Source organism: Leopardus geoffroyi, chromosome B2 (assembly GCF_018350155.1).
Source record: "Leopardus geoffroyi isolate Oge1 chromosome B2, O.geoffroyi_Oge1_pat1.0, whole genome shotgun sequence".
NCBI lineage: Eukaryota > Metazoa > Chordata > Mammalia > Carnivora > Felidae > Leopardus > Leopardus geoffroyi.
The window spans coordinates 132,238,138-132,266,007 of NC_059332.1; the positions used below are offsets into that span (position 1 = coordinate 132,238,138).

A 27,870-nucleotide genomic window follows, 5' to 3' on the forward strand; every position below is an offset into this window, starting at 1 on the left:
AAGACTTGTTAAGGGAAAGAACAGCCATGCTATAAATAAGCGAATAAGTTTTAGCTTTGTTATCTCTGACATTTTCTGGGAGTTTGCTTTCTACATCTCAACTACCCAAACTTGATATCTATTGGGCAAGGGGCTTTCAGATCTTCAAAGTCCCCTGTGAAAATGACCAGGAATGAATGCTTTTTAGCTGATCATGCCAAAATTTTTCAAATGCTTATGTTCAGTTATAAGCATCTTCCTACAGAAGAAGGAAGCATCATGGAGTACTTTACAAACACCGGGCACTTGCATTTAGCAGAGCCAGAATCAGACATGCACCTTTAATAACTCATAAAGTATTTTCCTGAAATAATATTCTTTTAACATCATTTAGTTTGTGCATAAGCAGCTAACATACTTGAATCTAACTGAGTATTAGTCTCAATTAGTTTTCAGGAATTATGGGGGAAGAGAGGTACAAATTAAGTGATACTATGAAAAAGTGAATGCACCAATCCAGATTGTGAGCCATTCTATATTAAATTAACTTAGTTCTTTAACAAGTTAAGGTCATGAAAAGTAAAAAGGCAGAAGACATTGATCTAGATTAAGATAACTTAATGATAATGATAACTTAATATTGCTTAAGTCATTACAGTAGAAAGAAATATATAAACCTTTTAAAAGATTGGGTTTTTTTTTTAGATAGAAGACATTTGAAGATGGACTGGATATTGCACGATATGAAACTTAATATTGACTTCTGGTTTCTGGCTCTGTGTACAAGGAGCTTGGAAGTTGTCACTCCACCTTAACAACAAGTAAAACAGTAAAAATTAAACAGACTGAAAGATCAACAACGGTTCTGGGATCCACAAGAGAGATGAAGACACAGGTCAAGTCACTGCCCCCCAAATTGAAGAGGCAAATGGGACAGGCAAATATAGAGAAAGGAAATCTACCAGGGCAGAGACTCATGAGTGAAAACCACCCGAAGAACCAGTGCCGGGGTTTGGAAACTTTAACTGTAATTGACCAATTGCTGGAGGCTCAAGGTGGTAAAGTCAGAGTTTAAAACTCCAAGTGGACCCGGTCATAAGGGAACCTTCATAATTTTCTATAAGACTTACTTTCAAGAGCTCAACCAGGTCTCAGAATAAATAGAGAAAATTTGCTCATGCTTCTGTCAAGGCAAGGCCGGGCGTAGGAAATAAATTTTGAAATATGCGCTCTGTTCATAAGAAGGCCTACTCTCAGGAGAAACTAGTTAACCAGAGCCTAAGCTCTGGGGATATTTTCAGAGCTTAACTGACCCAGGGGAAGGGAAATATTCAGTTTAAGTCCACTCTAGCCATTTTCTTCTACCAAAGGTGTGCATATCAATGACAGCAATGATAAAAGGACAAGGTGGAGGAATTTGGATTTTAGGATTACTTTGTTATTGTAAGTTATTCATGCTACCTGTGAAGTGTATAGGGTTATTTGAAAGTGTTATTTATTGTAAAAGCATATTGTAAACTCCAAGGCAACCACTAAAAAAGTAAAAAAAAAAAGTATGATATCCTATATACATATATATCAATATGTATATATGATATACCTATATACATATTGATATGCTAAGAAAGGAGAGAAATCAGGTAAGTGGACGGAATCATATCAAATGCTCAGTGTAAAGACAAGAGGCATAAAAAGAATTGATGACAAAATAAGAACAAGAACAACAGATAAAAAACAGTAACAAACATGATAGATATTAACCTAACCATACCAATAATCACTTTAAATGCCATTTTTGGAAATGAACCAATTAAAAGAAGTGGTAAGAGTGGATCAAGAAACATGACCCGACTATTTGAAAGCAACGTTTCAAAAGACTGTTTTTCAAATTCCAACAGAGGTATTGCAGCCGCTAATTTAAAACTTGTAATGTAAAAAGAAATACCTCCAATTTCATATTCAAACATTCAAACCACTGTTAAGAATATTCCTGTACTGGAATTTGTGAGGTAAATTGCATTTGCAGGGTAATAAATAAAGAATCATCCATTCAAAAAAAAAAAAAAAAAAGAAAAAGAAATATGACCCAACTATACGTTGTCTATAAGAAACCCACTTTAGGGGCGCCTGGGTGGCGCAGTCGGTTAAGCGTCCGACTTCAGCCAGGTCACGATCTTGCGGTCCGTGAGTTCGAGCCCCGCGTCAGGCTCGGGGCTGATGGCTCAGAGCCTGGAGCCTGTTTCCGATTCTGTGTCTCCCTCTCTCTCTGCCCCTCCCCCGTTCATGCTCTGTCTCTCTCTGTCCCAAAAAAAAATAAATAAACGTTGAAAAAAAAAAAAAAAAGAAACCCACTTTAAATATAAATACATATAGATTAAAACTAAATGGATGGAGAAAAATATACCATGCTAAGAGTAAAAAGGAAAGCCGGAACAGCGATATCAATTTCAAACTGAGACCAGATCTCAAAGCAAGGATAAAAACAGATATTATATAATATTGAAAGGGTCAATTCTCCAAGTAGACATAATAATCTTTAATGTGCATGTACTCAACAACAGATCATCAAACTGTGTGAAGCAAAAGCTGATAGAACTTCAAGGAGAAATAGATGAATCCATTATCATAGTTGGAGACTTCAACACCTTTCTATCAGAAATGGATAAATCCTGTAGGCAGAAAATTATTAAGAACTTAGTTGAACTCAACAACACCATCAATCAACTGGATGTAACTGACATCTATAGGCTACTTCATCCAATAACATCAGAGAACACATTCTTCTCAAGCTCACATGGAACATTTACCAAGATAGACCACATTTTGAGTTATAAAATGTACCTTTAACATTTTTTAAAAAGTAACTTATGCGATGCCTCCTCTCAGACCACAATGGAATTAAAATAGAAACCAGTAGCAGAAAGATAACTGGAAAAACCCAAAATACATGGAAGCTAAACAATACACTTCTAAACAACACACAGGTCAAAAAAGAAATCTCAAAAAAATTAAGTATATGTTAAACTAAATGAAAATAAAAATACAAGTTATCAAAATTTGTGGGATAAAGTGAAAACAGTCCTTGGGGAGAAATTAATGGATATATTAGAAAAGAAGAAAGATCTAAAACCCTACCTCAGGAAGCTAGAAAGCAAAGAGCAAACAAAATGCAAAGGAAGCAAAAGAAAAGAGAGAGAGCGAGCAGAAATCAATGAAATTGAAAACAACAAATCAATAGGGAAAATCAGCAAAACAAAAAGCTGGTTCTTTGAAAAGATCAGTAAAATTGATAAGCCTCTAAACAGGCTAATTAAGAAAAAAAGGAAAGAGGACACAAGTTACTGATATAAATTAAAGAGCGGACATTATTACATATCTCATGGAAATTAAAAAGACTAATAAAAGAATACTATAATTAACTCCATGCCCACAGAACTTGATAAATTAGGTGAAATGGACCATTTCCTTGTAAGACACAATCTACCAAAACTCACACAAGAAGGAATAGATAAGAGTCAGGGGAATGGGCCAAATGGGTAACAGGGAGAAGGAGATACAGGCTTCCAGTTGTAGAATGAATAAATCACAGAAATAAAAGCCACAGCATAAAGAATACAATAAATAATATTGTAATAACAATGTAACAGGACAGATGGTAGCTACGCTTGTGAACATACCATAATGTATATATAAACTTGTCAAATCACTAAGCCATACAATGTCGACTGTGCTCAAAAGAAAAAAAAAAGAATAGATGAAATATTCTCAGTAAAACAGGAAAAGGGAAACTTTCTCAACTTGAAGCTTTTCCATTAGGATCAGGTACAAGGCAAAAATGTCACTTCTCACCAGTCTTTTCCAACATGCACTAAAAATCCTTGCTAAAACAGTAAGGCAAGAAAAGGAAATAAACGATATACAGATCAGGAAGAACTATTTAAAACTTTGTAGATAACATGATCATCTATGTAGAAAATACAAAAGAATTGACCGCCCCCCGCCCCCGCCAAATCTGGAATAATTACTTATTAAAGTAATTACAGCAAGATTGGAGGATGCAAGGTTAATGTACAAAAGTCAGCTGCTTTCCTACAAACCAGAAGTGAACAAGTGAATTTTGAAATAGAAAACACAGGGGTGCCTGGGTGGCTCAGTCAGTTAAGCATCTGACTTCAGCTCAGGTCATAATCTCATCGTTCGTGAGTTAGCTCAGGGCCTGGAACCTGCTTCAGATTCTGTGCCTCTCTCTCTTTCTGCTCCTCCCCTGCTCACACTCTGTCTCTCTCTCAAAAATAAATAAACATTAAAAAATAAAACAAAGAAAAAGTTATTGGTAATTGTGTTAGGAGAGATAATACTATTACGGATATGCAAACGAAAAAAATCTATATGTCTTTAGTAATATACATTGAAGTGTTTATTGGTGAAATATTCAAAAACAAAATAGAAAAAAATAAACAAAATAAGAAATAAGTATGGAAAATTCAGATAAATGTTGAATATGAATGATGACCAATAGGAGATTATAATACTGTCTATACACTCTCATGTCACAATTTATTTAATACTGCATTTTAGCAACAACAAGAAAATGGCAAACACTAAAAACTGAGCCTAGAGTTACAGTTCTTCCTGAAGGTGGGCAAGTTTTTCCAGATCTTGTTATCCTTTAAGAATTATTCTACATATCAATAAACATATTGCTATATATTCTGTTTATGAGACCATTCCATCTACCCCGTTTGGTACTTTGCTTTTTCACTTATTTTGGTGTTTGCATAACATTATATACAGAACTGTATCATGCTTAATATCTGCATCCAATTCCATCTCACAAAACATTTTAATGAATGTTGTTTTATCTGTTCATATGCATGATAGAGAAAATGACTTTGAGGTTAAAAAAAATCTATAGAAACATTTTCTCCCACTCTCTAATGATGCCTGCCTGACCAAGTCAGAAGGAAAAAGGCCTTTTAGCCGTGAGCCCATCACTAATGGGAAAGCTGGCACATTTTCATCATTTCCTGGTCCTTCCTGACCCATTCAGAACACCGAATGCCACATGTACATGGTATGCCTGGGTATCTGACAAAAATGTTTTTTTCTTTTCAAAATGAATGAATTAACATTACCCAGTGACAAGAAGAAACAATATTTTCAGAGGAGAAAATATATTCCCCTCCCTTCCAAAAAAAAAAAAAAAAAGAAAAGAAAAGAAAATATGTTTCTCCCAAGGTGAAAAGGATATAACTTTTTATTAAAGATCAATTTAAAAGAAAGAATTTTTATTATCCAGAAAGTTGTAAGTACAAAATATCTTTCAGAATGAAATGCAGACTTTTTAGAAGTTTGAAGCCAAAATAAAAAAGATAAAATTTATTCTAGTTTAATTCTCTCTTTCCTTCTGTGTCCTTCTAAGGTAGCAATAATCATTAGGAAAATATTTTAAATATTAAAGTATTAAATTTAAAAGTTGTAATTGTTGGGGCGCCTGGGTGGCGCAGCCGGTTAAGCGTCCGACTTCAGCCAGGTCACGATCTCACGGTCCGTGAGTTCGAGCCCCGCGTCAGGCTCTGGGCTGATGGCTCAGAGCCTGGAGCCTGTTTCCAATTCTGTGTCTCCCTCTCTCTCTGCCCCTCCCCCGTTCATGCTCTGTCTCTCTCTGTCCCAAAAATAAATAAACGTTGGAAAAAAAAAAAAAAAAGTTGTAATTGTTGGGGCGCCTGGGTGGCTCGGTTGGTTAAGCATCTGACCTCAGCTCTGTGCTGACAGCTTGGAGCCTGAAGCCTGCTTCCAGTTCTGTGTCTCCCTCTCTCCCTGCCTCTCTCCCACTCATGCTGTGTGTCTTTCTCTCAAAAATAAATAAACGTTAAAAAAAATTTAAAAAAAGAGTTGTAATTGTTAAGGTTTTATTTTCAAGAAAGAAGGACAAACATATAACTGTAAAGGCAATTTATACTTTATACTTTGAATATATTGACATTTAATCAAGAAAATGATTAAATGACACCTAGGAATTCAACCAGAAATAATAAATTATGAAAAAGTTCATTTTTTACTATCTCCCAGTATACTGTTATACAGAATGATAAAATTGAGCCACGGTATGAAACAAAGAAATTTTATTTTTTTCTGTTAAACGCCATAGACATTGCTCCTCATGATCCCATACCCACCCACATAAAAATCAGGAAAATAAATACTATGTGTCTCACATTTTCCTACTGCATAGTCAGCAATTTAACAAGAATTATGTGAATTATAAAAGAATTCAAATTTAACATTTGTCTATCTCGCGAAACACTTTCTCTTCCCAATAATCCGTCCCCCTCCCCACCACTAAAGAATAAAATGTGGTTCATGATCTTTATGGTGATATTATAGTCACAACTATGTCCATAGTAGAGTTTCACTTTCTCTTTGATAACTTTAAGCAACATCCAGACTTGCTTCTGAAAGCCTTGGACACTCCAGAGCACACATCCTTAGGATGTTAGTTTTGTCTTCATTTATTCCTTCAAACCTGATTTCATTATTTAAAACCTAAAACAGAATAACAAAATGGCTTCTATAGAAGGGACCTTGAGATGCCCAAATGGAACTCCATCAACTTCGTACTACTAATAACTAACATTTATTGAACAATAGTTATATACCAGCACTGTGCTAAAGAACTTTTCCTATATTACATCATTTAATCATCAAAGTAATTTTATGCAATAGATTTTATAATTATCTCCAATTAATGGTAAGATTAGAGGGGTTCATAAATGTTAACTATCTTGTTCAAGCTCACTGTAGGAACTAGTTAATTTTGTCTGCTCAGGATTGCTTTGTCTTTCTTTTTATGCCCCAGTCTTCCTTTAAGGAATGTATCATATCTTTCTTCCCTCAGTCAATAATTGAGTTGAAGATGACCCTGTCCTGGTTCCAGAAAAGGAACTCTGCTTAAGGCCATGAAAACCGGAAGCCTGGCTCCAGGGTACGTTAATGTCCTACATTGGAGTAATCTGAATAAACCCCAGGGTAAATCATAGTTCTTTGGGACCAGAACAGTCCTCATTCTGAGGCGGTTGCTGAACGATAAGGTGTAAACCTGAAGCCCATGGTGGCCATCTTGCCACAATTCAGAAAAAAGTCAAAAGGAATGAGACAGTCTCCTAATGGCATCCGTCAGGCCTGAAGTTTGAACTATTCCTGGATTTGGGGTTATATATAAATGAACAAATTCCTTTTTGTAAAGTCTGCCGGACTTGACTTTCTTTCTTTTGCACTGGAATGAATGATGAATGATCCAATCATTAAGCTGAAACAGGGCAGAGCCAGGAATTAACCCAGGTGTCCTCTTCTAATCCCTTTCTATCACAGTGTCGGGAATTGACTCAATCCATTGTTACCTCTAAAGAACCGGAACAAATTAGAACAAGATTTAGCCACAGAATCTGACTGAGTCATAGAAGGTGACCCAGAATCAGACCCTAAGTCAAAGATTTTCATGCAAGTAATTTAGTGAGGACATGCTTCCAAAGGAAACCAATAAGGTAGGGAGAAGCCAGAGCTGAAAAGGAAAAGAAACCAAGCAGGAGTGAAATTTCTGGCAAAGCTCCGGCTTGATGTCTGAGGGAGTTTTTGTGAATTACATTGCAGTCTGTTCTGCCTTGGGCAGGAAACTGGGATTTTCGATTGGGTTCTAGTCGGCCGCTGGCAAATGGGCCAACCTCGGTGGAGGGAACATATATTCCCAGGTTTTTCCCCTCTTTACACATATTGGAGACATAGCTTCAGTAACCCAAGGAAAGTTCTCTGAAGAACTACTACAGAAAGGAGGTCTGAGTTAGAGGAACCTTTCCTGGGTATCCAGCATGATCAGGTTTTCTGGAGGAGAATCCTGGATAAGTTAAAACTGTAGACAGGTCTCAGCAAGCGATGTGAAATTGAAGTTCAACTTGTTTCTTTGACTCCTTACAATGTTTCCCAATTCATGGACAGAACTTCTCTAAGTCTATGATTTTATTTCATTTCTTTCGGTGCCAGAGAACATTTCCCTGTCTACAAAGCCTTGATGCTACCAAATATCCTTAACTTTACTTAACAAGAATTTTCTTACATTTTCAGTGGGAAAAAGAATAGAGTACATATTGATAAGTTGTCTTAAAAATTAAATGACAAAATGCATTATCATAATACCTAGTACTGAGCTATTTGTAAGCTATAGCCAATGTGAGTTGAATTGTGTCCCTGAAAAATTCATATGTTGGAGCTCTAACCCCAGTACTTTTGAATGTGACTGTATTTGGAGATAGGGACTTTAAAGATGTGGTTAAGTTAAAGCCAGGCTGTTTGGGTGGGTCTTAATCCAATCTGCTTGTATACTTAGAAGACAAAATTTGGACACACAAAGAGATACCAGGGATGCCTCCACGCAGAGGAAAGACCATGGGCACACACACAGCAAGACGGCCATCTACAAGCCAGGGAGAGAGGCTTGAGGAGAAACCAAACCTGATGGCACCTTGATCTTGGACTTCTAGTCTCAGTAATGGAAGAAAATAACTTCCTGTTGTTCAAGCCACCCACTCTGTGGTACTTTCTTATGGTATCCTAGTAAACCACTCACATGCATATCAAAACTGCCCCTTTCTTAGTTTTTCATTCCAGGATCTCATCATTCCTGGGTATGTATCAGTAGATGGCTATATGTCAGGGAAAAAAAAAAATGTGTCCTCTGTAGTGTTTTGGGCCTACCTACCAGGTTGAGTATATCAGAAAAAAGACCCTAGAAGAAAATAGAATAATTTTCCCAGAAGGAAATATTGAATAGATTCATATTCCATATTCACTGATACTGTAATCCCAGCAGGCAGCGAATTCTTCTCCATGCTATGGCTCAGAGACCACAGTAATGTTAGCATGAGGACCAGGTGGAATAAAGTCAGGGTTTAAGTGCATTTATTTTCAGAGAATTAGTAAAGGATGGGATGGAGTGAAGGTTAGTTCTTCCTTTGGTCTTTCAGGTCTAATTTTGACTCACCAGCTCTATAAATGCTTCTTAGGAACACTAGGTACTTAATAGAAGCTAAACAACCTCTCCATGACTTATCTATGATTCTGAAAAATGAATCTAGGGAATCAAAGTCATAAATCTCTGTATAACTGCCTTCCAAAGGAAATGATTTCTTGAACGATTTTTATTGGAATAGTAGATCCAACGCATATATCCAGAGATGCAACAAAGCTTCTCAAGATGGAAACAGAAAAACGAGTTAAAATATTAGAACAGAAAAAAACAGAACTATGTGGTCCTCTTTTTGAAATCCTAATGATCCAACAATGGCTTGCTGTATTCAAAAGCATCTTTATGTGTATTATGCCATTTGAAACCCAGAACAATGCAAGAGATGCACCGGGAAGATAACTTAAGGTCAAAGAACTCATCAAGTATTTTGCCAGAGATCAAAACAGTAAGTGAGTGGAAATAAATAATATTTTCCAGCATTTCCTATATGTATGCATTTGATACAACATTCAGAATGACAAAGGTACATTACATCCAGATTGACTAACGTCCTGCCAATCAAGAAGACTTTATTTATCATACTGTTCTATCTAAAATATTGCTGTTCAATAAAACTTTAAATTGTATTCTTCATAACTGACGGACAGTAATTAACTACAAGAAGCCAAAGGCAGGAATAGAAGCAGGTTTCCTAAATACTGATTATTCTATAATATTCCAAGACAAGGACCTGGAGCCTGTATTAGATCACTTTAGACCCACAAGTGATCTAGTTTTGTAGTCTCTTAGAGGAGTTGGAAAGATAAACTCTCCCAGCCGTTCTTCTTTCTGGTCATTTGTCCGGCCAGAAAAACCCAGCTGTGTACACACAGATGAGGGTCTGTATGAGTTAGAGTCTCTGGTGAGGAGACAAAAACCACAGCACGGTGGACTTTGGCTGTGTCCGCTTGGCCAGGCTGCAGCGATTCAACCTAGGTGCTGCCGCGGAGGTATTTTGTAGCTGTGGTTAAATTCCGTAATCAGCTGACTTTGAGTGAGGGAGATTAAATCTGGGTGGTCCTGATTCAGTTTGCTGAAAGGCCTTACGAGCAGAGCTGAGGTTTGCCTGATGAAGAAATCCTGTCTGTGGACGGCAGCTCAGCCATGGCCAAGGGTGCCAGGCTGCCCTACGGAGTTCAGCCTTGCCTAGCCAGATTCCACACTCATGTAAGCTCATTCCTTGTTAGAGATAAATAAACAAATAAGCAAACAGTGAGAATTTAATACAAGTATTTGTTAATTACATAAACAAGTTGTTAACTGGGTCAATGGAAGGGTAAAGCAGAGAATACTGAGACAGCACAGAGTTAGCAACAGAGGAGGCAGTTACCACCACTAGTTCTCAGGGCACAAAGAGGAACGTGAGGCTAGAATTATTAAAATTGGGAAATTTATGCCAGCCTGGGACAGCCCTCTGGGAAGCAATGCTGGCTGACAGCTGCTGATGTCTGCATAGGCATTGGAAGGCTGGTTTGGAGAAGGGGGGGAAACTGTAAATCTGCTTCAGCTGCTGCTTGTAGAAAGGCGCTGTGAGAGGGAAGAGGCCAGGATAGGGTGATGCTGACGGGAACTGCCGGCAGACAGGTAGGGAGCAAACAGGAAACAGCATGTCTACCCGCTCTGGAGCCTTCCAGTCTCCTCCTTCCTTATGTTTGGGAAACTAACAAGCATCCAGCTGGCAAAGCAAAAAAAAAAAAAAAAAAAAAAAAAAAAAAAAAATGTGTTGCATCTGATGCAAACGTTCAGAAAGATAAAGGTAAATTAGATTCAGGCTGATTAATTTCTAATCAATCAAGAAGACTTGACTTAATGCACTATTCTGTCCAAGCAGGTAAGTTAGGCACGGAGACAAAGTAGCTTAATAACTGAACAGGGTATATGTATCGCTCAGAATATATATAAGTGAAAAAGCTGTGTTTTCCCAAAGAAGAACCAAAGAAAGTATATAAGTGGACATATCTGCAGCATACCACTTCTTAAGTCTTCTACCTTCCTAAATATAGATAAATCAAAATTATTTCCCACCACATTTCATTCTTTTCAAAAGCAGCCATTTGGGGGCACCTGGATGGCTCAGTTGGTTGAATGACTTGATTTTGGCTCAGGTCATGATCCCAGGGTTTGGGATTGATCCTCGGCTTTGGGCCCCACACTGAGCGTGGATCCGGCTTAAGATTCTCTCCCTCCCCCCCTCTCCCCCCCCCGTCCTTCCCCCACTCTCTCCCTCTCAAATAAATAATTGACTCTATCAATCCACTGGAGTCAGCAATAGTCATACTAATTGCCAAAACACTTTAAGAAAAATACTCAACCAAACTAATTATATTCTTGGTTTGGGTTAGAAGTGGGACAGAGTAGAGTATACACTAGCTGCTCAGGGGTTGTGCAATGTCCCAACTGTGAGTGGCAAGTGCCACAGGAATAGGAAACATGATAAAGTGGTAAATATTAGAAAGTGAGAAATGGCCAGACTGGGAGACCAACTTGGCATAAAGAATGAGGAAAGAGGAAAATCTGCATGACCCTGAGGTGGTTTGCGTTTTGTTTTGAGCAAAACGAGGGAGAGACAATCACAAAAGCAGCAGCAGCTCACTGAGTGTGGCTCACAGATGTTTGCAGCACAAAGCCTCTTCTGTGCCTTCAACATCAGCCTGAAGTTCCTTGAAAATGCCGTGTTCATGTGCCTGTAACTCTTCATGGGTTCTGCCTTCTGCCTGAATGCTTTTCTTTCCTTATCTTTCCATGAGAGACTTACCTAAACTTCCAGTTGGCTCAATCTTCTCCTCAGTAACACCTCCTGTGACCCGGGGCTGCAGCACTGCACAGCCCCAGGAGAGTATTCACATTTGTTTTATGTTACTGTTGTCCCTGGGAGTTATGCGACCTGACAGTCTCCCTCTGATCTCCCCTAGGCATCAGACATGCTGCTCCCTCTTCTTTCTTTCTTTCCTTCCTTCCTTCCATCCTTCCTCTCCTTCCTTCCTTTCTCCTTCCCTCCCTCCTTTCCTCTCTCCCTTCCTCCTTCTCTCTCTCTCTTTATATATAGGTAGATATATGTCTCTATCTCTACCTACCTACTTACCTACCTACCTACCTACCTACCTACCTATTATTATCAGTAATCTAGGGCTGCTATAACAAAACATAACACAGAGCACAGCATGGGTGGTGGAAACAACAGAAATTTATTTTCTCACAGTTCTGGAGGCTGGAAGACAAAGATCAAGGGGCTGTGCTGTCATGGTTCATTTCTGATGAGGCCTCTCTACCTGGCTTGTAGACAGCCACCTTCTCCCTTCCTCCTTACATGACCTCCTTGTGGGTACACTCTGAGAAAGAGAGATCTCTGGTGTCTCTTCCTCTTATTAATAAAGATACAAGCTCTGGAAAATTGAAGCCCATTCTTTATGAACTCATTAACCTTAATCACTTCCCTGAAGGTCCTATCTCTAAATACAGTCACATCAGGGGTTAGGGCTTGAACAATGAATTTTGGGAAACACAATTCATTCTATGACACTAAGTATCTATATTTGTTTCATGCCTGTTCACCCCTTGAGCCTGATTATACAGAGTATAATGTTTGTACCCAATTGAAAGGCTGGCACAGCTCCTTTAGAATGCACATTTGGAAGAATTAGCTGATTTGGATGAAAGATAATAAATTCAACATTACACATATAGATCTTCAGATGATGGTAGGACAGTGTCTAAATGGGGAATTGGAAGGAGGAACAGAAGCCCAGAATAAAAAGTGAAGTTGAAGATGCATTTGAGAAAGTTTAGAAACAGAAGTCAACATAACCATTGGCACATTGGTACAATCAAAACAACAGATTCTACCACATTCTTTTATTGTAGCTCCTGTCATTGTTCTGGCACTCAGTTCTTGAGCTCGCCACTAAACTGAAATTCTTTCATCTAATGAGGGCAGTGTGCAGGGGAATGGCATTGGCTCAGTGGAATTCATTGTCTTCATAAAAACTCAAGCTTAACTCCACACTGCTTTGCCAACGGGTGCCATGACAGTGAATCCCCATGCCTTTCCCATGGTGTTCTCCACTTCCCCAACATGTCGAACTGTCTCGTGATAATGCCTCACTAATTTTATGAGATAAGATGGTTTATTACATTGCTTTTTAAACCTATTAGGAAAAAGCAGATTTTATTGTAGGGAAAAAAAAATCTCCAGATTTGACATTCCACGTCTTCTTTCCAATTAATGGTTAATTAAGATTTAGATTCTATTCAATCATCCCCACCTAGTTTTGTACCATCATAAATCCTTTGACTGGATAGGCTGTGATGCAGATAAACCACAGGCACAGGTTAGAGTGAAGAAAAAAGAAATGGTATCTTATATGACTTAATGCCATTCAGTTGCAATTATTCATGTAAAACTGGATATAAATGGACTTATTCTACATTGGGCATTTCGGATTTGCCTTTTAATAGTCATTGGCATAAGTATGTAAGTTCAGAGTGTTCACTAGTGAATGGTGGTGTATGATTATTTGCAGAATGACATATCACGTGGAAAGAAAAAGGAGAGCAGCAGCATATTGAATAAAAAACAGAATTTATTACTTATTTATTTAATTTATTTTAGAGAGAGAGTGTGTGTGAGTGGGGCAGAGGGAGGGAGAGAGAGAGAGAGAGAGAGAGAATTTTATATTCTCTCTTCATATTCAGAGTAGAGCCCCAGTGTGGGGCTTGATCCCACAACCCTGGAATCACAACCTGAGCTGAAATCAAGAGTTGGGCACTCAACCCACTGAGCCACCCAGACTCCTCTAGAAAACAGAATTTTAAAAGTTATTTTTAGCAAACACTAATTTGAATAGTATCCAAACGCCTAAATTTCATCAACCCCATTTTTCATTTTTATATAGTGTTGCAATATTATACCTTCTTCTGATGATAAGAAAGAATACCGAAGCGGTGGTGCATTTAAGATGTTATTGTCTTTTGGTGATGTCTGTGAATCCCCATTTTACTTTTTAGAGAGTTTGCATTGGCTCCCATGTGACTGATACTCGATTTTATAATATTTAAGATTTATCTGTCTCTTTACTGACATCTACCTTCAAGCTGAAATCTTTTTATAGGAGTTTTCATTAGCGGTTTTGTAAAACTATTATTTCTCTATTATTTATCTCATTTTTGTTTGCCATTTATGCAATCATAGGAAGTCAGTAATGCTTTGAATCATGGCTTGCAATATGTATCATTTATACAGCAATCTTATAACAAGAAGACTGTAGCAAACAGAATGGCGTCAAGAACATTAATCAAATTGTGATATTATTCACTCGGGCTTAATGAGACAGCTGCCCAACTATGTGTACTGGGATCTTTCGGATTTGTAGGCGACTGAGACTAACCTCATGAGAACTGACCATATCTTACACAACAGATTATCTCTAAGACAGTCAGATCACTTGAGACTCATTACGTTTTAGCCAATATTACTCATTTGTATCTCTGGACAAAGGCACAAATGTGGAAGCTATCTTAAGCTGCGTTTCTAGTGCTTTAGAAGACTTGTATACCAGTATTGGCCACAAATGTCATGTACTAGTGTCAAATAATAACAGAAGAGTTTAAAAAAATATATTTAAAACCAAGACTACAAGCTAGTGACAGGGATTTCTATCGGTAAACTCGCTTTTGGTTGCAAGGCATAGGTTCCTTAGAACAATGGTTTCTAAATGCCCACCACAGACCCATTTGGTTTCACAGGGCTTCCTTTCATTAGTCTGTAGTAGAACAAAACAACTACAGGCAGCACAATACATCTATCATAGAATTAAATTTATCTCATTAAGAGAGTTCTTCTACCCCAGATGCACGTCTTTTGGTGTTAAAATGGTTTTGTATCAGGAAATGTCAATAAAGACGGTATGAGATTTTATTTATTTGTGCCTTTTGTCATGTTTTTTAATGACAGAAACTGGCACCCCTACATGCATCCTCCATTTTATATGAAATTGTACTTATCTCAAGAATCTTACAGTTTGGAAGCTGCTCAGTGCAGGGATCCCTCAGGAGCCTTTTGAGATCAGCTATCCCCTTTGCTCTCCAACACACAGCCCCTTCCCAGCCTCAGGTTCATGCCACAGAAACACCAGAGTGTTCTTACAGAATCTTGCAAACAATAGGAGAGAGCCTGCCCCGAGCAACAAATGTCTTCCTTCTAGGCAATTCTAGCAGTAGCATGGGCCATCAGAAGGGTGGCTTGTCATCTAGAAGAGCAGTCCGGTGTGGGAGACAACCTTGTCTGGAGAAGGAAGAGAGAAGGAATCTACTTCTGTCTTTCCTTAGGCAAAGACAAAATTATCTCAACTCTTCTTAGTTCACTTTAAACCTCACATCCCATTTACAGAAAAACATGATAGGATTCAGAAAGCTTTTGTGGTTTGTTTATGGTCTCATAGTGAGGGGTAGACTTAGAAATCACAAATCTCTGACTTTTCTGAGTTGCAAGCGACAGCTTTTAAGAAAAGAATCTTGGAGGGAAGATTTGGAAATAATCCGCTGAGGCATACAGATGGCAAACAACTCAAGTAAATGTTATGGGGGTTGTGAGAATGAAGCATCTGAAAATGTAACTATTATTGGTGAAATATTACCCTAATATATTATTTCATGAAATGATCCTTGTGTTTACCCATGCCCTGAAACATTCTGCATCCATCTGCAACTTTTTTTCTGCTAGAGATAAATAGCTTCTAGTCTCCCTACTTAGTTCTACATGGTTAAATGACTCCTTCAGTTCACAGCTATTTTTTAATTAAAGGAAATGCATGTTCCCCTCTGGCCATGGTTCTCAACACTGAGAAACGTCATGTAACAGAATCAAGGCAAATTTCCCCCTACAACCAAAAGCTTTGCGATCACGCTGTTTTCTAGGGATATTGGGTCTGGCGGTTCTGTGGCTAACGGACCTGTGCTGGCTTTTCCAAGAGAGAAGAAGCAGACGATGTGTAAGATTTGCTGAATGAAAGAACAGTTGGGGAACACAGGTAAACAGGTGGGGTTACCTTAAAGCTGTCCCCTCATCCTGCTCTGCAATATGGGTGCTGTGCAACAAAGCACTGTCTGCGCCCTACCTACAAAAGACTTAAACCTGAAGGCTGATTTAGAACGCGATTTTGAGTGGTCCATTTTACTTCCCACTGCTTTCTTCAATACTCTTAGTTTTCTTTTCTCTTGCAAAGTGTTCCGGATGTTATTAATTTGTGGTTGTGAGGTCTAAAGATTGTTATTACACTGTTGGCTGTTATACCTCAGATCCAAATAGGCCCCGAGAGGCCGTTATTCTCAGCAAAACTAGTCTGTCTAGATTTTATCTGGGTTGCAGGTGTCTGCAAAAATCAGCCTTCAGAGTAAGTCCTTTTATTAAGATTTCTAGTTTTGCCTTGTGCATTTCTTTTATTTCGCCTGCCCCCGGGGAACATTTAATGAACAACAAGTATAAAGTTGCTCCCGAGCCCCAGCGAGTTTCCCCTTCAGGAGCCTGGAAGTTTGACATTTTGTTTTGACTTTGAATTGGAAAGCCAGAAAGAGGGAGCCAGGTAGGTGTTGTGGAAAATAGCGTGTGGGAAGTGACTACCACAGAGGCCAATGCCGGTCTCAGTTTGGATTAGTCAGTTTATTTCAATGAACAAGCCTATGACACAAGATGAATATGTTTGAATATTTGGAGAAATGAGAGCCCTGAATAAGGAACTTTAAATACTGCTGTCTGTGCAAACTAGTCTTTCTGGAGGAAAAGGGGCAATGAGGTATTCAAAAGGGAGTTGCTGACTGCTGCATAACCCTAAACCATGAAAATGCTCTACAGTGTCATTGCCGTATCCACAGAAGGGACTGAGAGCTGGCGTGCTACCAAGGACCAAGAGGAAAAAGTGCCTTATACTTGAGGAAATTGAGGGGAAGTGAATACTGTAATAAGACACTGTAAGCCATCTTGTGAGTCAGGCTCTGCTATCCCAGTCTTGCCTTGTACGGCTCCTTATAGCTGGATGATCTGGATGGGCTTCAGGCACCCCCATTCCTGGGCCAATCCTGAGAGAGGGAGGAAATGCAGCAGGAGCCCCACGGTCCCTGTGACCTGGGAAGTGCAATTGATTTGGAATCTTCGATGTGACTTCCATACTCTGTATTCTGCCCCGCTGTCCTGCCTGGTGCTCTAACCTTTCTGGAAAAACAGAGTCTTCTACCCCTAGTCTGTTTGACTGTGTCTCCGTGTCCTCCCCTACTTGGGTTGACCAGGGGAGCGGACCGAAGAATAGAGTTTGTCTCTTTCCTACCTCCTGACAGCTAGTAGGGGGTCCTATCCAACACGAACAGTCTTTCACGATGGCTTCCATTTCTGACACCACTCCTGCCTCCCAAAAGCCTGACTTTCCTTGGACCTATGAGAAACAGCGTACCAAAGTGGTTAATAATGCAGGTTACTGCCTGGGTTCCAATCCCCGCTCCATCATCTACTAAAGTTGTTTAGTTTTAGTTATTAAACCTATCTGAAATCTCAGTTTTCTAACCAGGAACATAGAAGTAATAATATACTTAACCCTTTGAGTTGGAAAGAAAATCAACTGAGAACATAGTAAATTCTTGGGAAGAATGAGTGACAGTTATGTTGACGGTTTGCTATCCCCATACTCAGTATGTCTGATCAAATCCCCCATTTTGAATGTCTGTGATTATTTGGACCAGCATACAACTAAGGAAGTACACCAAGGATCATATTACTGTATTGCCCAGCTGCCTCTTCATCAGGTGCACAAGGAGATTGCTAGAGATAATAGTAATTTGGGGAAGAAATGCTTTAATATACATATTTTTTACTTTCGAAAGTGACCTTTTAGAAAATTTGAAATAACATTAGACACAAGAGGCAAAAAGATTGCTACACAGAAATACCAATATACCCTTTATCCAGAGATCCTTTCAAGTTTTGCTCATTGTCCCAGCCATGTCCTGGGATATGACAACATGGACAATAGCACCATTCCCAGATTCCATTTGGCACCCAGCTGTCATGTGTCTCTAGGTTCCTTCAACTGGGGGGCAATTTCGTAGTCACATCTTGACCTTCATGACCTTGACATTTCTGAAGTTGCTGGGCATTTCTTCCGTAGAGTTTTTCTTATTGTAGTTTTGCTTACTGTTTCCTCCAGAAGAGAACCACATTATGTATTTTTGGTGAGTATATTGCAGAAGGGAGGTAGGTAGTGTTCTCATTGAATTCTACCAGGTGGCACATGTCCCATTACTGAGGGCACTAATTTGATTCCTTGATAAATACAATGTCTGTGAGGATTCTCCTCTGGAACATTACTTTGGAGTTACTAAGCATTTTCTGTGGAGAGACTTTTGTTTCATGCAAATGCCCCATTCTTCAGCACACTTTCACCGCTAGATGCAGTAGCTATTGAATTTATTATCACCACAATGCATGGAAGTGGTGGTTTTCAAATTGCAATACTTTTCCTGTATTTATTATTTGATAGTGAAGAATAGTTTCTTTAATCTCTACTTATTTGTATTAGTTCAATGGCTTAGTTTCTTTAATCTCTACTCATTTTTATTAGTTCAATGGTTTATAACCCACCAATATGATTATTTATTTTGATGCTTAAATTTTTAGGAACCCCTTTGAACTAGATAATTTCTCCTAACGTGTTTCCTTCATTCTTTCACTTGTTTTTGGCACAAGATGTTCCAAGTTCATTTTCTACTTTCCTTGACCCTAACTGGGATAAGCTACTTCTCCATGAAGGCTTGGTTCTTTTAGTGGAGAATAGTATGTAGAAATAGAAACAGAAATAATAGAAACCAGGGTCTGGATGTAAGGTATGTCCATTGATACTGGGGCCTTGATGTCTGACGTGTGCCTTTCACTTACATTTTCTATTAAATCTCTTATTTCATTCTACACTACAGAATTTATAATTCATTTGAATCTTCCTCTGTTCCATATTCGTATTTACTTCTTCATCAGTGGGAAACCAAGCCCCGTCATCCTCAATATATTTGCTTATTTGCTCAATCCCCTTATGTAGGCAAGTTCCCAGCTTACCAAGTTTCCTCACCCCCACCCCCAACCCTGATACTCCATCGTGGCACAACCACCATTACTGGACCTGCCTGATGTCAGGAAGGAAGGAAGGGAGAGAGGGAGGAAAGAAGGAGGAAGGGAAGAAAACAGAAGATTAACAGAATTGTCTTAATTTGGTCATGGTTTCAATGGGTGCTTATATTACTTAAAACATTCCTAAAACTACCGTTAAGTTTTACTTTTGTTGATCATTCCGTTCCTATGAAATTGCTGTTGGTTTTGTCTTTTGATTATTATTTGGTTCCTCTCACATTCTTTGTCATGACCAGGTTCTCAGACACTGAAAGTAATAATGGGAGGGAGAGGTAATCAGTATGGTAGGTCATGCACACAAACCTTGGACCTTTCATTGTGCCTGGATGATAGAGTACTGAGTGACAACTCTTAACGAAATCCTATGGTGTGTGTGTGTATGTGAGCGTGTGTGTCTGGGGAAGGAAGCAGAGAATAGTTTGTCAAAGGGATGGTAAGGTCTATTTCCAAAAGAAGGAAGAAAAAAAATGTGTATCTTCTTTTCAATCCACATCTCTCTCCTGATTCATTGTGACAGTCTCCAAACTCATCTTTACCTTTGATCTTCTTAGCTTTTTTAGTGGAGGCCATTCATCATTCTCCACCAAGCTGACAACACTTCTTTATCCTCTACCACTCTGGGTCCAATTTTGCCTGGTGGGCATCTCCATTGTATCATTAATGGCACTAATTTGAATTTTGTCGTTATCAAGAAACTCTGAAGTTCTCCGGAACAGGAATCTTTTGATTCACTTTCAATCCCAAGCCTGAAAGTACCTCGAATTTAATAAGTGCACAATAAACATTTGCTGAATGGATAAATTAATGGATGTATGAGAGTGACCTAAGGAAGCTGGTTAGATACTGTCATCTCTTCCTTTGCAAGTTAGTATTTACAGTTGATTATTTTGGAGCAAGGTTCAGGAGTCTGCACTTTTAACTAGAGTCCCCAAGTGATTCTATTTAGGTCACACTTCAGAAAAAATTGAGATGTGCTTCCATGTTCTTAATTTCAAATTTTAAAAACTAACTTCATTCTCCAGTGCCACCATTAGAGCACTTTCTTGAGCGTTGAAGACACTAAATGATTATATGTTTTAAGAGGCATTGAGATGCAACCCTGATTACCTATTAGCCTTCCGGGATGCACATTAACACAGCATTATTTTCCTTCTACTGTATCATGTAGGCCACTTAAATATTTCTTTACATTCTTCCAAATAGCTCTTCACTACCTATGCATTTCACAGCTGAATCTAAAGTGAAACTTCCCATTTCTAAGAAATACAGACATACAGTTACTCTCGACTTGTAAAATGCAATAAGCAACCTTTTAGGATTACAAAATTGTTAATGCATGAGAACAAAGGCAATGGGCTTAAAAGTATTGACACCTAAAGGACATTTACAGATAACCTGGTCTCATAGACTATGCACAGGACTAGATAAGTGGCAAATGTGTTTTTTTTTTTAAATTTTATTCATTTATTTTGAGAGAGAGAGAGAGAGCACAGAAGGGGCAGAGAAAGAGAGGGAGAGAGAAAGAATCCCAAGCAGGCTCCGTTCCATCAGTGTGGAGCCCTATGAGGGGCTCAAACCCAAGAGAACTGTGAGATCATGACCTGAGCTTAAGTCAGACACTTAACCAACTAAGCCACCCTGGTGCCCCAACATGTTTTGTTATCATGGCATATTTTTTTTTTCCTTTCTAAGTATTCTGGCTCATATTAATAGATTATATAGTTTTCTGCATGACTGGATTGCTTTATTTACTTTCTAACTAAATGATCCCATAAGGAAAACCAAGATTTATTCCCACTTATATCCACATTTTGTTCAATAAAAAAACAGAGAGTTGTGAAAGTTATGTATGAATTGCATGTTCTCTTTGTCTAATAAGATGGACAGTGTTTGTGTTTGAAGAAACATAATAAGAAAAGGCAGGCTTGTTTATGTCTGTGATGTCTATAGGTATGAGCATGTCAACTGGTGAGAGAAGAGTCTGCACTCGTTCCTGTGGGAGGATTCACTCTGGAGAGTGGGAATCTTCAGTGACAAGGTTTTACCCCAGGTCAGATCAGCCAGGCACTTGGCTTCTTGCCATTCTACTTAAGTGGCTGAAGTAGGGAGGTCAAGGCCATGGCCACCACTTCAAAGCCCCAGAGCCAGGCTCTGGGCCTCTCACTGAACCAGTCACATCCCATTTTCACATCTGATGCAAAGAGTTGTTTGTTCCATTCACCTGCTGGCCTTTGCATTTTATCATTGTATTTTATAGCCTCTATTCTTCCCATGTCTCCTCTTTCCCTCTGCACATGGAAGTTTACAACAGAGCCCCAGGGCCCTCAATAAATGGATCGTACGCTCAAAGTACGATGCCTATTTGGCAAGAGGAGTTTGAATTGCACTCCTCCTACACCGATTTACAGAAAGGAAAGAAAGGACATTATCACAGATAAAATCTGTGGATTAATCTTTCTCTCTCTCTTTCATTCTTATTTGAGAGGGGAAAAGGGGGCCACGTCTTAGAGAAATGGAGTCAGAGAAAGCATTTTTTAAAGTCTATCACAGTAGAAAAAGTGGAAATAAACCACTTGTACACAGTAATAGCTACTGCAGAAGTGACTAATATAGTGTATCTCTATCATTGCTCAAACAATGACACAAAAATTCTACCACAGCCACAATATTTATAGAATTTTGAGTGTCAAGCAATGCCAAAGCAAAGTGAAATTGAGTCACAAGCAGCTAATAGTCAATAAAGGTTACTCTCTGGATGGTGCGTTCTCCTAAGGGGATCTCTGCATTAGTAGCTACGGTTTCAGAGTCCGGTTATCCCTGAAATTCTCTGCCTGTGTTAATAGATGTTTATCCTCAGTCACCAGTTTATTCAGTAGACTGTTGTGTGCATGTGGTTACTGAGTGAGTGTTTAATCAGTGCTCACTAAACTGGCAGAATTTGGCTCCAGTAACAGTAATGCTCTCAAGAGAGAATGTACTATTAAGACAGTTCATTAAGAACAACAGGGACCAAGTACATTTCTTTCATCCTTGAGTATACCTATTCAACCATGACGAACCAGCTGGGCTGGTAGTCAATGAAAAAAAGAGAAAAAGCCTAGCTTATGTTAGTCTTTATTCTGCTAACTTGTTTTCCGCAGATCAGGCTATGCCACTGACATTCCTCAGGGGAATTAGCAATGTAATTGCCACTTAATTACAGTGCTCTATCATAGATCAATTTTTACTTTAGAGAATTATGCTGGGAAATGTGCCTTAGGAGTCTTATTTCTCTGTACATATCGAGAGAGTTTCTCTTTGCTATTTTAAAATAAACATTTCACAGGAAAGATAGACTAAGGCTGTTTGTATCAGAAAAGCCAGAGCTGTCAAAGCTCCCTTAAATTTGATTTCTCTAGAAATGGAAGCATTCACAGAACCACAGGACTGGGAGAAATTTAGAGGAAGCTGCTCACCATGAAAGAGAGGGAGAGGAAATGCTCAAAGCTTGTCTTCAGTGAGCAAGGAAAGAAAAGACAGGCATGTTTTCTTGGAGAAAGGGAGAGAGGGAGTTTTTTGCTTCTTCCTACCTCGGATCCCAGATCAGATTATTCCCCAGAATGCCTCAAAATCCATTAAGAGACCACCTCTCATAGCAGATTTGGGCAAGATTTCATTAATGAATGGAAGCGTAGTTAAAGCCATCCTCACCACTAACTTGCTCTGTAACCTTGGACAAATTTCTTAGTATCCTGGTACGTCAGGTTCCTCATCTATAAAATGGGAACAATACTAGTATATACTTACAACAGAAAAGTTTGTTATAAATATTAAAGAAACGAATGTGCATAAAGCTTAGCCTCTTGGTCAGACTCTTGTTGTTTGGTTGATTGTTTTTTTTAGTAGAAGTTAACATAAATTAACTTTTTAAAGTTGAAATGTATTTGATATATGACATTATGTACATTTAAGGTATACATGTTAATTTGCTACATTTATATATTTAATATGTTTGCCATTGTAGCAATAGTTAGCACCTGTATCACATCACATAATTATCATTTCTCATTTTAATAACCTCTTTTAATGTTTAGGCTTAGCATTGCAACTCTCAATTATATTACTAAACTGTAATTCTGTCATTCTTTTGTTCCTCTTCAATGGTAATTTTTGCCAGCAGTTTGAATTTTTCTATCAGTTCTTCCTCTAGTAATTTATTTAAAAAATCAGAATTGTGAAAAAAATTGAGAATTGATAAATTTAATTTTAACCAGACAATTTATCTGACAGAGCAAAACCATGTTTTTGGTACACGTAGGTAAGGGCAAGTAAAGAAATTAATATTTACTAAGTTCCCTCAACATCTACTACATTTCCATATGGTAGATGATAAAATTTCTTTCCACAGTGAAAAAAAAAAAATCAGGCTCAGGGAGGTAAAATGGCATTTTTAATGCATCAATAATTTTCTAAGCTTTTCAATGATAAGGACCTTTCCAAAGACGTAAAAATATCACAGATCACTTCGTCATGATAGTCATAAGCATTGTTATTGTTGAATGAGAATAAACATAGTGATAATAGTTGAGTATAATTGTATATTATATGAATTATAATTGTAGCAAAATAAAAATGAAAAAAGCAGCTTATATTTTTATTCAGCCTATAAATTATGATGTACACATTAGTCCAAACCTAGACTTCTTGCAATAACTCTGCGTGGACCTCCAGGGCTTTTTAATCAACAGTTTTAGGAACCTCACCCTATATAATTGTGCATAATTATAATTATTAATTATTATAATCATTGATTATATAATCATACTATTGATTATATATTATTATATTATTGCTTATTATGTAATTGATTATATGATCTAATCATATAATCATTGACTATGTAACATGTTTCACAGCAGTTTTGAAGCATTTTTAAATATTTGGTTTTTTCACAATTTCATTTAGATTAAGTTTACTAACAATATAATATTTATATAAATGAGATTTAATAAATATAAACTTGAATGGATGTCTTTCATTGCTATTAAAATAAGCATTTACTCACGTAGAGTATGTGTGTTTTAGGGAATATTTTTGTGGGGCCTCACATTAACAAGAAAAACAGTTTTATAAGGCAGGCAGTAACAATTTTAGATCCAACCATTAGTCAGCTTTTTGTAAACAAATCTGCTTTATATTCTAGTCACAGTAACATTATGAAATGAGTAGTTATCATAAACATTGATTTAAAAAATCACCAGCTTGGGGTGCCTGGGTGGCTCAGTTGGTTAAACATCCAACTCTTGATTTTGGCTCAGGTCGTGATTTCACGGTTCATGAGTTCGAGCCCCCTATCGGGCTCTGTGCTGACAGTGCAAAGCCTGCTTGGGATTCTCTCTCTCCCTCTCTCTCTGTTCTTCCCCCATTTGCATGCTCTCTCTCTCTCTCAAAATAAATAAAAAATAAATTAAAAAAAATCACCAGCTGATGAATTCCTTTTGTTTGATCTGCTTTAAAGTTCTGAGAAGAACTGGAAATTTCATCCCCTCTGACTCTATCTTATCTTATCTTATCTTATCTTATCTTATCTTATCTTATCTTATCATCTTATCTTATCTATCTTTCAAGTAGGCTTTGAGCCAGCCCAGAGCCCAGCTCGGAGCCCAGCATGGTGTCTAAACTCATGACCCTGAGATCAAGACCTGAGCTGAGATCAAGAGTCAGACACTTTATGGACCATGTCTGTCTTTATTACCTGATATGACTGACAGTGTTGACTTTCAGATACCACTTCTTCTCTTTTTTTTTTTTTGAAGCAAGAAGGCAAAACACAGTAAAATACATACTGTAGCACTTCCTTTACCTTTGTTCTTTCCATTTGTATAATTTATGTAGATAGACCATAAGAAACAGAATATAATAAGACTACTGTACCATACTTTCCTAAAAGCAGTTGACAAAATCCATACATTAAGAGAACAAAGCAGGATTGTCTCATGACAAATGACTATCCTGACATGTATAAAGCAGAGTAAGCTACTAAACTTGTATAATTTACTCAGTTAACAACTAATTGCTTCTTTTTTGTTAGGAGTTTGCCACCAGAACACAGGTCTTAGGAAAACATCACTAAATTTGAGCCAAAATGGAAAAGGAAAGACTCATATCATATTGCTATCATTGGACATGTAAATTCAAGCAAGTCTATTACTACCAGCCATCTGTTCTACGAATGTGGTGGAATCAACAGAATAACCATCAACATTTTTGAGAATGAGACTGCTACGATGGGAAAGTCCGCTTTAGATATGCCTGGGTCTTGGAAAAACTTAAAGCTGGGTGTGAATATGGTATCACCACGGGTCTCTTCTTATGGAAATTTGAGACCAGCAAGTATGTGGCCATCACTAATGCTTCAGGACACAGAGACTTTATCAAAAACATGATCACAGGCCTATCTCAGGCTGACAGTGTTGTTCTGACAGTTGCTGCTGGTATTTGTAAATTTGAAACTGGTGTTTCCAAGATTGAGAAGACCAATTAGCATGCCCTACTAGCTTACGTGTTGGGTTTGAAACAACTAACTGTCGGCCTTAACACCATGGATTCTACTGAGCCACTCTACAGTTAGAAGAGAAATGAAGAAGTCAGGCTCTACATCAAGAAAAGTTTCTATAACGTTAGCATGGTAGCATTTGTGCCCATTTCTGGTTGCAATGGTGGAACATGCTGGAAATAAGTGCTCAAGATGTTGGTTCAAAAAATGGAAATTCACTATAAAGATGGAAGTGCCAGTGGTGCTACACTGTTTGAAGTTCTGGAAATATCCTGCCACCAACTCATACAATTGACAAGTCCTTCATCTGTCCCTTCAGGTTGTTTATAAAATTGGTGGCATTAGTATAGCTGCTGTGGGCCGCATGGAGACTAGTGTTCTAAACCAAGCATAATGGGGCACCTGGCTGGCTCAGTGGGGTGGAACATGCAAATCTTGATCTCAGGGTCGTGAGTTCAAGCCCCGGCATAGAGCTTACTTAATAAAAGAAAAATAAACCAGGCATAACAGCCGTCTTCACTTCAGTTAACATTACAACTGAAGTAGTGTCAATTGAAATGCATTTTGAAACTTTGTGCGAAGCTCTGCCTAGGAACACCATGGACTTCAATGTCAAGAACATGTCTATCACAGATGCCTGTTGTGACCCTGTGGCTGATAACAGTGAAATGACTCCACTGATGCAAGCGGCTGTCTTCACTGTTCAGGTGATTATCCTGAACCATTCAGGCCAGATCAGTGGGGACTATCCATGTGAGCTGGAGTGTCACATTGTTCACATTTCTCGTAAGTTTGCCAAGCAGTGAAAGAAGATTGATAGCTGCTCTGGTAAAAAGATGAAAGTTGGCCCCAATTCTTGAAATCTAGTGGTGCTACTAACATTGAAGTGGTTCCTGACAAAATTGTGTGTGTTGAAAATTTCTGACTATTATCCTCTGGGTCATTTTGCTGTTCCTGATATGATGGAGACAGTTATTATGGGTATCATCATGGCAGTGGACACCAGAGGCTGCAAAGTCACCAACTCTGCTCAGAAAACCCAGATTGGCTGAATGAATATTATTTAGAACATGGCACTCTGTCTTGGCTGCTTGTGGAAGAATGTCTCAGAGCCGTTTGTCTCGCTTGGCCATTTCAGTTTAATACCTAAAGACTGGTTAATGATAGAAGTGCTATGTAAAACATACAGAAAGGAAGGAATGTTTTCCCGACCATTTTTTGTGGTAATTTTAAGTTGTTAGATTTTAAAATCAGTACTTTTAAAATAGAAACATCTTGACCAAAATCGGTCAGAGAATTTTGAGACCAATTAAAACAAAGTTTGATAAACCTGTGTCTTCTTTTGGTCAGCACCAAAGCTTCCCATAGAATTTCCTGGGCAAAGATGTAAGGAGAAAATAATGTTGCCCATGATCTATTTCTGGTATTCCATTTGCCAGAACTTGATGAATTGGATATTTTAGAGTTAAATGATTATTCTCAGGGCAGTGATTAAAGTGTTTTTTCTTCATTTACATCTAATAAAGAGGATCATCTCTTGATTTAGATACTCCACGAAAAGTTATGGGAGGGATCTGTCATTTTCGATTTTCACATTTCTTAGGATAGAAGAACTAAGAGTAACTTGTTATGTTATGTATAACTTCATAAGAGGGCCAAAATTCTGCAATATTAGAAGCCATGTATGTGACATAGAGAATTTAATTTTATGTATTCTATAAATATTTAGTTAACTTCTTGGTACAATCTCTTACACTTAGTTTCCCAGTTCTTAAATGCATTGTCACATCTCCAAATAATGCAGTCAAGTTTATTAAAACAAAAGAGTCTGAATTATAAGGTTAAGTATTTTGGATTGGCCTACTTCTAAGAGTTAATGCTGTACAGTTTCTAGGAAAATAAAAATACTAAAAGTTGAAAAGTAAAAAGAATAAAAGAATAAAAAGAATAAAAAAGAATAAAATAATTCTTTTTCTTCTAAGGGTGGAATAGCTTGTTGCATATTAGTACCTTTACCATAAACCAATAGAAAAGCTGGAAAAAAAAAATCTGTTTGATACCACTGAAGAGATATCAAGGCAACTAAGATTTCAAGAGTTAGGATCCTGGAATAAAGAAACAAAAATTAGGGTAAAC

The 27,870-nt window shown here is 38.0% G+C and overlaps 1 pseudogene; it reads left to right on the forward strand.

Annotated features, from left to right (window-relative positions):
• Window positions 1-862: 862 nt before the first annotated feature.
• Window positions 863-26,786, forward strand: LOC123609964 (annotated as a pseudogene).
• Window positions 26,787-27,870: the final 1,084 nt, after the last annotated feature.